Source organism: Pinus tabuliformis, chromosome 3_2, assembly GCF_031772625.1.
Source record: "Pinus tabuliformis cultivar Carrire ecotype Pingquan chromosome 3_2, CPIR1, whole genome shotgun sequence".
NCBI classification, from domain to species: domain Eukaryota; kingdom Viridiplantae; phylum Streptophyta; class Pinopsida; order Pinales; family Pinaceae; genus Pinus; species Pinus tabuliformis.
This window is the reverse complement of record NC_142302.1, coordinates 107,405,005-107,418,661: the sequence shown is the minus strand read 5'-3', so window position 1 is coordinate 107,418,661 and position 13,657 is coordinate 107,405,005.

Sequence of the window (13,657 nt, the reverse complement as noted above, 5' to 3'; positions counted from 1 at the left end):
TATATATATATATATATATATATATATATATATATATATATATATATATATATATATATATATATATATATATATATGTATAGATATAGGTGGCGGGCCACCAACCCCGCCACCCATATCAAAACTATATGCCAACTTAAAATTAATGAGGGATAACAAGCGCATATATGTATATAGAGGGGTCAGGGTTTGGTTGACTGGGAACCTTACCCCATGGTCCATGGCATGTTGACCACATCAGAGTGTAGGGACAAGGGTGCCGACAGGGGTCAAACTCGCCTAGCCCATGTGGCTGGCCCCTGGAGCGGGCGACCCCAAAAATAAATGCAATCAAAATTGACAGCTAAAAAAATAATCCTTTGTTCTATTTTGGAGCGGCGGGGTTTGAACCTGACCCGCCTCCACATCACGTACCCCATGGAACCAACAACCCATGGGCTGCAACTTTGTGATCTTTGCCACATCGATTATAGAAGAACTCAACCTTTAGTGCAGCCCCCAAGGAGACCAGCACGAAATTCAAGAATAATTTTTTTTATTGCAGGAGTAGAACCCTGAGCATGGCAGGAGGTCGGAACCTTGCTCCAAGGAATCTGGTGGGTATCAGAAAGATTCTGAGAGATTCAGAAAGAATTTTTGTTAGAATTGGGTGTTTGGATAGTCATTTTTGCATGATTTTTCGCCAGGAACTCAGTGGTTCTGTTCGTTTCTGCAGCCAGGCTCTCCATTTTTCATCCATCTTCCAGCTTGGAGGTATAAGGGTTTTATGTAAATTTTGCTTGTAATTCTTCTCTTTTATGCCACTTAATGAATGAAGGCCTCCCCACTGTTGATCAAAGCCCGGAGATGTAGTCCAAATTGGACGAAGTCCATTATCAACCCTTTGTGTCATATTTTCATTCTTTCATGTTCTTTCTCTCTCTTTTTTATGTGAAATTTAATCCTTTTGGTTAACATGCTCTGTGATATCTAATTCTTTATGCATCTTTAAGAAAAATATCTGGGTTCAATAGTGCCTCAAATTGACTCATCTTTATATATTCTCGGTAACCATTATTGTATGTGAACTGTACAAGTGGAAGATAATCCTCCCACTTCTTGGGTTGATACATCACATACATCCTCAACATGTATTTAAGGATTTTATTTTTCCTCTCTCTTTTCCCATCTATCTGTGGATGATATGATGTATTGAATGTCAACTCTATCCCCAAACCTGCAAACAGTTCCTTCCAAAATCTTGAAGTGAACTTAGCATCTCTATCTAAGATTATTTTCTTTGGAACTCCATGCAACCTCATGATATTTTACGAAAATTTGGGCCACCTCATTAGCGAAGTTAGTGGTGTTGATTGCCAAAAAATGAGCCACCTTTCTCAACTTTTCAATCACCACCATAATTGCATCATGCTACCTAGAGGTTCTCGGTAAACACATGACAAAATCCATGGATATTACCTCCCATTTCCATTTAGAATGAGAATGGGTTGCAATAAACCTGTTGGATATTTGCATTTCGCTTTCACTTGCTAGCATTCAATGCATTTACCAACAAAATAAACCACTTCTTTCATCACATTTGGCCAATAGTAGAAATTTTTAATGGCTATGAGAGCCTTTTGGTACCCTGGATGGCTTGAATAGGGCTTAAATAGTTGAATAATTGAGTGTTGATTATTAATCATATAAATTGATGTAATTATTTGTATATTTTAAATTGAGGTTGTTACAAGTTCACTCAACGATCCGCAATCTCAAGGTCAAATCTCGCAATGATCTAGGGCTTTCTAGCCCTAGACGTTGGCACAAAAATGGGCATTTAGTCCTTGGATGCTAGCACACAAGCCTATGAGAGCATCCAGAGACCCATAGATGCTGGCATAGTGAGAGCATCCAGGGTACTAGAGGTAGATCTGAAGGTGTCGGTCCCCGGACCCTCACACAGAGTTGTCCCGAGAGCATTCAGGAGGTCCTACATGTATGCAAAATAACTATAAGAGAGCATCGAAGGGTTTTTGAGTAGATCTAGTGAGTTGGTGTTTGGATGCATGCAAAGAATGGTCTAGGAGTGTCCACGCTACCATAGACGTTGGCATACAGTTCACAGAGAGCGTCCAGGTCTACTATAGATGCTTGCACATCTCTTCCTCCCTGCATCTGAGACTGAAAGATGAGATTTCAGTATTCTGAAGTTTCCACTCAGTGTTCAACATAGTGACAGTAGTATTCAACAATCGTCTCCAGTCAGTGAAAACATATTATAGTCATCAGAATCAGGGTTTTGTTTTCAAGCTTTATTAGATCTATTTCATGGATAGCATAGTTGTTTTGTTGCATAGATAAAGTTATGGATCATTGTACTCTATTTTGTTGAATCATTTGATGACGTTCTAAGAAGAAAAATATTTGCAAGGGTTTTCCCCATAGTGGGTTTTGCCTTGGCCTTGGACCAATCCCGGTGTCTATATGTGTGTGCATGCTTTTCTTCTACTGTTCCTTTTATGTTCTGATGCATTGATGATGATGATGATGTTGTTCTTTCTATATAATTGCATATGCTGATGTATAATGGTGTAGATCTTAATAATGTAATGATGATATGGGTTGAACTTAATGTATTAATGATGAAATGAAATTATCAAAGAAAAGAACAATATATCCCTAGGAAAAATTAACATGGAATCAGAGCTGGGCTGAAGTAAAGCCATGGAGATCACCGCGATGATGACACCTTTGATGGAAGCAAGAAGAGGATGGTGGAGACCTCAAAGTATTCTAGGGTTTGAAGAAAACCCTAAGCAACTTGATTATTAGGGTTTGATGGATTCTATGAGGTTAGGGTTGGAGAGAAACCCTGGTTTATGGAAACGATATGAGATATGAAATCTAGTATGAAGATACTCAAGCACTTGTGGGAGATTTGTTGAAGCCCTAGGGATAATCCCTAATAGACCTGGTTGGACAAATGAAAGCAACATTGGTATATGTACCATGGACATTGGTGGCTCTTGAAGATTGGTTCAAGAGGGAGAGGGTCACCTCTCATTAAAGATAAGTATCTCTTGACTTATGATGCCTCTTACTTGTGTCTATATTTATAGATCTAATGATTATGTTTTATACTTCTTGCATATGTGTTTGAGTATATGGATGTTACTAACTTCCTTGATGAGACGTGATGAGTAGATCCTTCTTGAGGATAATTTTGAGATGCAGATCTGGAAAGAGATAAAGAGGTACTCGATGAAAAGATGACAAAGAGCTTCAAGTGGCCTCTGTCTAATGAGAAGGTGCACAAGTATTTGAATACCACAAGGTATTCTTGGTGTGTTGTGTTTCAGCTATTGGCTCGGTAAGACCTAAGGTATGATGAGAATGTTTCTTTCTTTTATGGCTCATAATATGAAAGTGAATTGGATATATGTTTCCTATGATGAAATGATTCACTTGGTGTAAAGCATTCTGATCTTCTTGAATTCTATGAGGATATCTAATGTTGATACATTGATGTACTTGTTGTTTAGGTAAAATCTACCCGTTGGATATATTGATCCTATAAAAGGCTAGCACATTGACTCTAGTAAATGATATACTTAATACTTGTCATGATGGATTTCATAAAGAAGGATAGCTCATTGAATCTTATACATGATACTACTATACTTGTGATAAGCATGAAGAAAGCATATGGAAAGAGATATTGACGCCCTTGCTGCTTTAGTAAATTTTTATTGAATGACCTAATTGATCATGAAGAGCATGGTAACCTTGATGTGAGAGGTATAAGTGTAAGATTGATACACATATCTCTTACTAAATATGGACATGTCTTGATGAGATGAGTAACTATGGCTGCCCCAACTTGGTGGTATGACTTGATAGAAAGTGCTATTGTGTTCATAATATTTGAGATATGATGTTGCTTTAAGTCTAAGCTTTAATGAAATGAACATGATAGATATATGTTTATGATCTAAATGACCTATTGTTGCATCTCTATCAAAGACATGTCGATGACATGAATGAAGATGAATGAAGTAGATCCCTAGATAGAGGGAGAATCTCTTCTCAAACCACTATTTGCAGATGTACTATAGAATTATGATTTATGTTCATCTTACATTATTGATCTACTGTAAAGTCTTAGATATGGAGCCTGTACATAAATTAGGGTTTCTTCTCTAGACACAATCATATATCTAGGAGATCTTGTCCCTAGACGCATGCATGCTAAGGCCCAAAGAGCATCTAGGTAGTTAAAGATGCTCCCATGCTAACATGAAGGGAGCGTCCAGGGGTTTGCCTACAATTGACCATCATATGAAGCTTTTTGAAGCTGTCTGAACTCTGAATCAAGATGTTTCTGACATATTATCCCTCTGTAATTTGATTCCTGAAGTTGTTGGGTTAAATTGCTCCACATATGTGTTGCAGATGGATAGATCTGCAAGCAGGAAAATATTGAATGTTTTCCATAACATGAACATGCATATTAAACTTGTGTTTGTAGGTGACTGAGACATACATATAGATATGTCAATATGTCTGTGATACAAGAGGTTGGCATGATTTGGCTTACTAGTATATATGAAAAGTGTTTTTTCATAATACTTGAAAATAAATCCGAATTGATGATTGAGATATGCTTTGACTATTGACCTCTCTATGATAACTAATTTGGACTTGACATGATGTCTAATGATCTGACTTGATGATTGATGATTTTCCCTGATATTAATTCTATGTGGGCACGATGACTTATATTCAGAAAAAAATGATTTTGTATTGGCCTCCTCATTCCTAGCACAATGATTAAAGTATTGATAGTTGTGATTTAGCATGAAATTGGAACTCGCATGACTCATCCTTCATGTATGCATTTGCACCTAGTGATAGAAATGAATTATGTTATGATTATGAGAATGAATTGATAAAGTTCATATTGATAATGCAAGGTTGATGACAACTTATTGGTATGATAATGAATGAAGTCACGATTTGATATGAGCTCCACTTGTATCCTGGTTGAAAGAATTGATGCTGTGATATTGATGACATTGACATTGGTTGTGATTTGACGTCTAAACTTTGATGAGTTGAATTTGTTGTTGTGATGGTACAACATTGATTTATGTAAGGATGATTATGATGGCTTTGTAAGGCATTATGCTTAGATCATTACAATCCAGATATGTCTATATTTGACAGTTATCTGATGAAGTCAAGATGATGAGTTCCAAGGTATGGATTTGATATTAATTATTGTTTTGGTTTTATGTCCTGATGATCTACTTGTGACAGGCGATGAGCCTATGATGATCTAAATCAGAGGGAGATGGATCCTGAAGCTCGAAATAATGTATAATGGCACGATGAATTGATTTTCTAGAATTTGGGAAATAAATTCCATATTGCAAAGCTATTGAATAATGAAAATGCAAATCCTTGGATACTCCTATTTGTCGTTCAAGATTTTGTTGAACTTAACATGGCATCCGATAGTTATTTGAAGCACTGATGTTCCGTTTTGAACAATCATCTGTATATATATGATGTGCATAGAAGTTGAATAAATTCATGATTGAGTTGCTTCATTCACATAATGTTGCCACTGAGCATGATTTGAAATATCTGCATGAGGTGTTCTATTTTTGAGGATAAGATATTTCTCCTATGATATTCGTCTGCATAGATGTATTGTTGATACTTGAGATTTTACTGATATGCACATTTGAATGCTGCTTTAGTATGAGATCTTCCATGATATCTCGGATGAGAGGCCCATAGCATGACCGAGGTTGAATATGATGTTGCTAACATGGCTAGTTGTGAAGCAGGATGAAGAAGCTCCTTACAGAGTTGTCTGAGCACGATCTGGATATGACATGGATATATTATGATATGATTAGCGGAAAGTCCCACATTTATAGTTGGGACTGAGATGCTCTCATATATGGAGACAGTGGAGTTGTTCGGAACAAGCTCGGGCTTATGGTTGGCACCTCCTTGAGAAGGAGGATGATTATGGTATCCTTTTTGTGATTTATGTGATTATTTATGTTCTGACATGATATTTGATTTGATGTTTTGTATGAATAGGAAACAAATTCTATTAAGACAAAATGATACAAGATATGAGTATGCTGAGAGAAGTGTTGATCAAGGACACTGAGCCAACTCTTCCCCCCTATTTGAGATCCCACGGTGAAGAATTGAGGGAGAAGGGCTCCTGGGGTTGAGAGAACTCTGGAAAATAGGGAATGACCCCTATCTATTACCCATAGGGTTGAGGTGCTACTCCCCTGTCTGGTCTTTTCAAAGTATAACCTAGTTGACATCATACCCCTAATTAGGGTTTGTTGGGAATACCTCTCCTCTTCTGGCCAACTAGTTGAGAGTGTACTTGGGGTGTACAACCTAAGTCGATTATGATGCAAGTGTTCTACCACATGACTACTAAGAGTCATTGTTGGTAATGTCAATAAACAATAAGATTTCGAGTTGAGGGTAAGCTCCCCGATAAAATTATGGGTTGAGGATAAGCTCCCCGATGAGATTCTAGGGTTAACGGTGTACTCCCCTGTATGATGATTTATCCTATTGCTTGGTATGGGTGGAAGCTATTTCTCCCCGATGTGGTTCCAGGTTGAGATATGCTCCCTGATGATATGCTCTCCGATGACAATCAATAATGATATTTTGGGTAGCAGCCCATTGGTAGAGACTCCAGGTAGCAAGCTAATGGATAGAGGGTGGTAGCTTGAGCTCCCCTCTAGTAACAAATTCTTCTTCTTCTAGATCCAAGAATGTTCAACATATGAGCAGGAACAATAAAGAGATAACAAGGTACATGCAAAGGATAGATTGAGATGTACAATGATGATTTATGATGATGATACACTTGAGAAAGACATGGCACAATGACTACATGACAGAGATGATCCATGATAATATGTTATGACACTTGAATATTCCATAATTACATATTTATCAATGGACATATATTAGTAAGTGGAATTCTCCCTAGTTGAGAGGGAGTGTTAATTTTTGTAACTGTGGTCAAATTCCACCTTATACAACTAAAATTACCTATATTATGATTGAATTAGATTCTTCTTTTCGAGAGGATGAAAATCGACCTAAAGATCACCCGATTTGGTCAAGTGGAAGTTGAGTTATGAATTATTTTATTCATACATGTATTATGGAATGGGTCGACCCTAACCACATGGGTAACTGCTTAACCCCAAGTGGACCCTCATGAAAGCCTATAAATAGAAGATACCTCAAGCTCATTTAGACACATTTGATAAATCTATATTCTGTTCTCTTATTGTCTTGGTTCACACATGTCTGTTGGAGGAAAGTTCGCTAAAGGGTACGCAATCTCAGGGTCGAAGCTTGCACTGATCTAGGGCTTTCTCACCCTAGATGCTAGCACAAAACTGGGCATTTTAGCTAGTGGACGCTGACACACAAGCCCATGATAGCATCCAGAGACCCATAGATCCGTATTTGATGGTACCCTAAGTGTAAATCAATCTTGGACAACACAATAGTGGCCTTAACAAGATCGAATAAATTATCGATCCTAGGTAGTGGGTAATTTCTTTTAATGGTTAACTTATTTAGTTGTTGATAGTTAATTCAAAGCCTTAAGGTGCCATCTTTCTTTTTGAAATAGAGTATAGGGGCTCCCTATGGTGATACACTTGGGTAAATGTATATTTTATCAAGCAGCTCCTATAGTTTCATTTTTAATTCAGTTAGTTCTAGTATACTCATGTGATAGGGTGCCTTACATACTGGGGTGGCTCCTAGAATAAATTCAATTGTAAAATCAATATCTCATTTAAGGGGAAACCTAGGAATCTCTTCTCAGAATACCTTTGCAAAATTTTGAACAAATAGAAGATTTTCCAAGGTTGCTATCTTTTCCTTCAAATTAGTGTACCCCACTTGGAATGCGAAAATATGCTAGCCCTTCCTAATGCATTTTCCCAGATGTGAGGTTGTGATTGGTATTAATTTCAAGGGTCTTATGATCCCTTGGATTTCTTTCCTAGAACCTTCTTCATTAATAAAACTGATAGTTTTACTTTTACAATTTACAAGGGACCAATGTTTTTCCATCCAATCCATACTAATCAAAACTTCATAAGAACCTAAGGGAAAATGTTTAATTTATTTTTATTGGCTGGCCTGCCAACTCAACAAGACAATCCTCAACTTTTGTTGCCTCTCTCCTCTTTTCCCTAGTGGCTAACTAAACTACCTATGCATTCTTAAACTTACCAACTTATAGATTACACGACTCCACTATTTTAGGACTAATATAGCTCAATATTTCTCTAGGATCTATTAAAATGGACACAACATGATTGTAAATATTGCCTTCAAATTCAATCAAAGTAGGTTAATATTCATATTAACGGTCTTTAAGTGCAACATTGATCTTGTGTAGACTTCTCCATTAGGGAGATTTTTAGGTCTAAAATGGGCCTCCGAAGAAAAATGTACAACCAAAATAAAATTTATAAGAACCAATAGGATTCAAGATAATGATGTCAACCATGGGGGATGAATCACCATTTTTGGACTAAAAAAGTAAAAATATTAAAAAATAATAAAATACTAAAACTACTTTTTTAAACTCGTATTTTCAACTTATTTCCCTAAGATTTTACTCAAATTTCAAGTGGGATTACTCGTTGGATGCAAAATCTAATTCCTCATCCAAGGAGTACCCATGTTGAATACTTTCAATGGACCCCACTACACGAAAAATGAGAAATACATTAAAACACGTTATTGCAATCACATTTTTCATGTATTTATCATTTTTTGGTTAGTATGGTCCATCAAAAGTATGCAACATGGGTGCTCCTTGAATGAGGAATTAAATTTTCCATCCAACAAGTGTTTCTGCTAGAAATTTGAGTGAACCCATAGGGAGATAAGTTGAAAATACGAGTTGAAAAAGTAGTTTTTACTTTTTTTCCCTCTAAAATTTGATGATGCAATCTAATCTTATTTTATTATTTCCACTACTATTTTATAATTTCCTTACGAGGCCCATTTTAGACCTCAAAATTCCCCTAATGACCACTTCTCCTATGATATATACCTCTTGAATACTCACTGCTTATTTTGTTCTTCCACGATAATGTCAATTTCTAGGATAATGTGGTTCTCAGTAACCCCAAAACTGTAATGGTGGTTTCTGTGGTTGGTTATATTTAAGTTTCCTTGATGATTATGTTGGTTTGGATTCATTTTATAAACAATTGTTTTATTTTTTCTTGAAAATTTACTTTGTTGGTTTTTGTGTGAATTCTTATTATTTGCGGTTTTTTTATTCTTAGTATTATGAGGATATTTTTTCCCTTTCTTGCCTAGGCATATTTTTTAATTGTATCCTTTCTATTTCATCTATTGATAGTATATACATTCCTTATGAACAACTTTGTTTTCGGGTTATCAAACTCCAACCTTTCCTTCATAAATGTTGGTAGAATACTTATAAAACAATGCACCTTAGCCTTTTCTTCTCGTACATAAGGGACACATCTGAATAAGGATGTAAATTTTACCACATACTTGTCCATGGATAGCTGACTGAATCTGAGTTCATGCAATTCTTTGGCTTTACCATCATAAAATGGCTCAGTTAAGTGCTTATTCTTGAAATATTGCTGGGAATTTTCCCATGTTATCCCCTATCCATTAACTCCTTCGACCGCCTTAACTTCCTCCCACCACAAGGTTTCTTTTCCTGGATGCTAACATATTGCTATATGATCCTTCAAGTTGTTGTCATATTCATAAATCTAGAATTACTTTTTAATATTTACTAACCATGCTTCTGCAACTTCCATAGATTCATCGTCAAAGGTTGGAGGCTTGATTTTTCTAAACTCCTCATGTAATTTTGTTTTTTGTGTTTTTGTCCCTTTGTGCACTTTTCCCCGAGAAGCATTTCTAGATTCTTCCTCATATATCTCCTTGCCACCCTCTTACTCTTCTGTAAGGATTTTCTTAGGTACGTTGTCCTCTCTCCAACTATGCGATTCTTCTCGATTTCAATTATAAGGACACGCGGCTGAGTTTTTTATATTCTGCATATCATTTAAACTTCTAATTATTCTTTCCTAGTCTTGCATCAATCACTCATTATTAACCCTTAAATTAGCCATTTATATGCTTAATTGTTACACCTTTTCCAGTAGCATTGCAGTTGTGGACTAAGCTTCTTCCCCGAACTAGACCCATATTTCTTGATTGTGTCTTGGAAAGGGTAGCATACTAAGTTGTGTAGGTGGTCTTGTAAGTTGTGTGGTCATCATATCACTTCCCCTTCTCTCTCTCTCTCTCTCTCTCTCTCTCTGGAACATAAAATGCAATTTTCTACTTTCTTGGTTTTCCCTAAGTATGCCACAATGTGGTAACTGTGACTTTGATACCACATGTAACATAACTCCTCAAATAATTTTTCTTACTATGGTAAAGGGTAAAATACGAGTTAACACTAGTTATAAATTATTTACATGGTCACGTTATTGCTTCCAAATTCAAGATAACGCTATGTATTATTGTTGTTTCCCATGACATATATATTTGCATCATATTTATGGTTCACAAAATTCATGGTAAATATATATTGGGGTTTATTGTAAACTTAATTAACTTATGTTATTGTGATAATTCCTATGTGGATATATATGGTTCCTTCCTTAATGAAAAATATTGGAGTTTAATTTTTCCTTCGTCCTATGATGTTATATCGACCTCTCTATGTGTCTAGTGGGACTTACACATTCCACACATATTTGTCACGTCAACATAGTAGTGGTGACTGTGCATCATCTAAATTTTCTAGACTACCAATTGTTCGAACTATGATCTCAAGATCTGAATATCCTTGGGAATGGTAATATGGAATGATATGATAGTCCAAATGTTTAGGGTTTCGATATATGGTTTTGATGGATTTATGTGGTTAGGGAGTAACTACCTTCCCCTCCCACAATGCCACTCATCACTCAATCACACCCTTTGCTCACAAGGAACAAGCTCTGCAACACAACACTTACAAATTATTGTGCTTCGTTGGTTTTGGACCCTTCTTCTTGCAAATTGTTTAGGATTTTCTTGTTAGGTGATGTAAATGCTCAAAAGTTTGCAAATATTACATTTTGTTTCGAGCTAGGGTTACAGTTTTGGTTTAACAAAATTTCCACTTGTTGTTTATTTTGGATTCCTTTGTTTGAGACTGATTATGTCATTGTCTTCCTCTAGTACCAACAACGGCATGGGCCGCTCAATGCATTATTTCTTAAGGATGATATTTTGAGGCGAAGGCCTTACCGCAACATATAATCTGCAATAGGTATATATATTTGTTTTCAATTGTTCTCACTAATTTATCTTCTTCTAGTTTTTGTTTACATTGTTCTCCAACTAAATTTCATTGTTATTTGTATCATGCAATGGTTACGGTCGCAATGGTTAGAGTCAGAATAGTCTCTACCTATCTTTGATATAGGTACAAGATGTGACCCTTAGACCTAGTTTGACACTAAGTTATTTTCTCCAGTGCTCACTTAAATGTCTAACAAAGCCTTTGTTCTCTGGAAATTTGCAAGTTAGGTTCCAAGTCTTTCGACATGCGTTCAATATCAATTTTCCCTTTCATTTTCCCTTCGTACATTTCTTCCAGGTGTTGAATAAACCCTTTATAATCCTTGTATGTCACTAAAGGTATTAAGGAGTTGAATTTTTGAAATATGCAGTAGGGTTTCATGTTTGAAATTTAATGTGCCACTCTGGTTAGACACTTATCGATGTTATGTTGATAATTTAATTATGGTTGCTCAACCTTGACTTTCTTATGAGGCTTAAAATCTTTCTCTCAATGATTTTAAAAGTTGAATGTATTAGCTTGCTTTAGAATATATTTCGAATGCATTCATAACATAACAAATTTGGTCAATTTTATTTATGGCCGTGAGCCAAATATATGATGTACAATTTTGAGAAATATATCTCTATATGGAAACTTTTATTTGACCTAGGCATAATATTCTTATGATATTTGGTTTACAGAAATTGTTACTGGTCGAGGTCTTGGTATAATAATTATAATTCTTGAAGTTTATCCAACTCTACATATGTTTTATTTTAAGACTATTACATTATTTCTTTTGTTTATACTGGAAAAGGAAAGGTTATCAACATGTCTATTTACTTTCTTAAAATGTTATAAAAATTAGAAGAAATTATTTTTCATTTCAGTTGGTCACAACACCTCATCTTCCTTCTCTATAATAATATAATAAATATCTTTTCTTAGCATTATCCACACAAAAAACATGGGTTTCCAATGGGTCATAGTATCTCTCTCTCTTTCTCTCTATGCACACACACACAAAGTCACAATATTACTATTTTTATGGTCAGGAAGGTTGGTCGGACTTGTCTCCGGGATCCACCATATGCCCTCTAGTTCTAAATATTTAAGAATTTACGATTGTTCCGGGTAGGTGGATAGACCCTTTTTTATCCAACAAAGCTTGGGACTAACCTAAATTCATTTACAATGTCATATTCTCCTTACCATGTCATAAAATTAGTAAATATTTGCACAATGTAACAAGAAATAAATGCATACAGGAAAATTGTTCCAACATATTTGACTTATCTGTTTTCCAATATCTGAGCCTACTATGAAAACTATAGGGAGAAATAGGATTGTCCACCCAACTAATGAGAACCAATATCCTCTACCAGGACTCTACCCGAGCCAATTTCATTTCCATAGAAGTTTCCCTTCACAGAGAGAATACTTGATCCAGCTAGGACTTCTCCAACCACACCAGGTCCAGCATAGGGTTTCACTAACCACACAGGGTTCAGTTTGGAATTACACTAGCCAACCAACTCAAGAATTCCATTTTGGAAGCTTCGTGCCTCCCTCAACAACATCCTATTTGAGGGTATCAAGCTTATACTTTTCCTTCCTTTCTTAGTCCCCTGTAACCAGGATCCAAGTTCACAAGGTTGCCTCAAGTTATTTCCAATCTTATCATCTTCGCTCCCTTTTCCTTAACTAAGATAATTCATCTTCAGAGAGAGGAATATTTGTCTTCCAACTATCTCGTAAGTGAAAATATCATTTAGCATATTTTCCCACCTTAATTTTCATGGTTGACCATAAACAATATTTCTTAATGAAATTTAGAAAAATAAACATTTACGTTTATCACTGATTCATACTAGGCCTTGAGCATGGTCCACAGTCTCCCAAGTAATTTTAGCAAACATAAATTAGAATATTTACGATTCACTGAGGGGTGTTACATTATATCCTGAGAAATTTGGTTTATCTCAAATCTTAGTAAATATCAAATTAAAACAAATGTTCTTAATTAAGTTAAAAATATGATTTCAAAATAATAATAAAGTAAATTTGATTGAGCATAATAATTTCAAACAAAGTTAAATTTAATATGCAAAAGAAAAATTATAATTAATACTAGATGTTTAAGAATGTGTTATTTCTAGTGTGTGTGTGTGTGTTATTGTTAGCCTCACAAGCATGCAACATGCACATATGACAGTTTAAACTTTGCATTTTTTCAGAGCGAGGGTTTCGGTC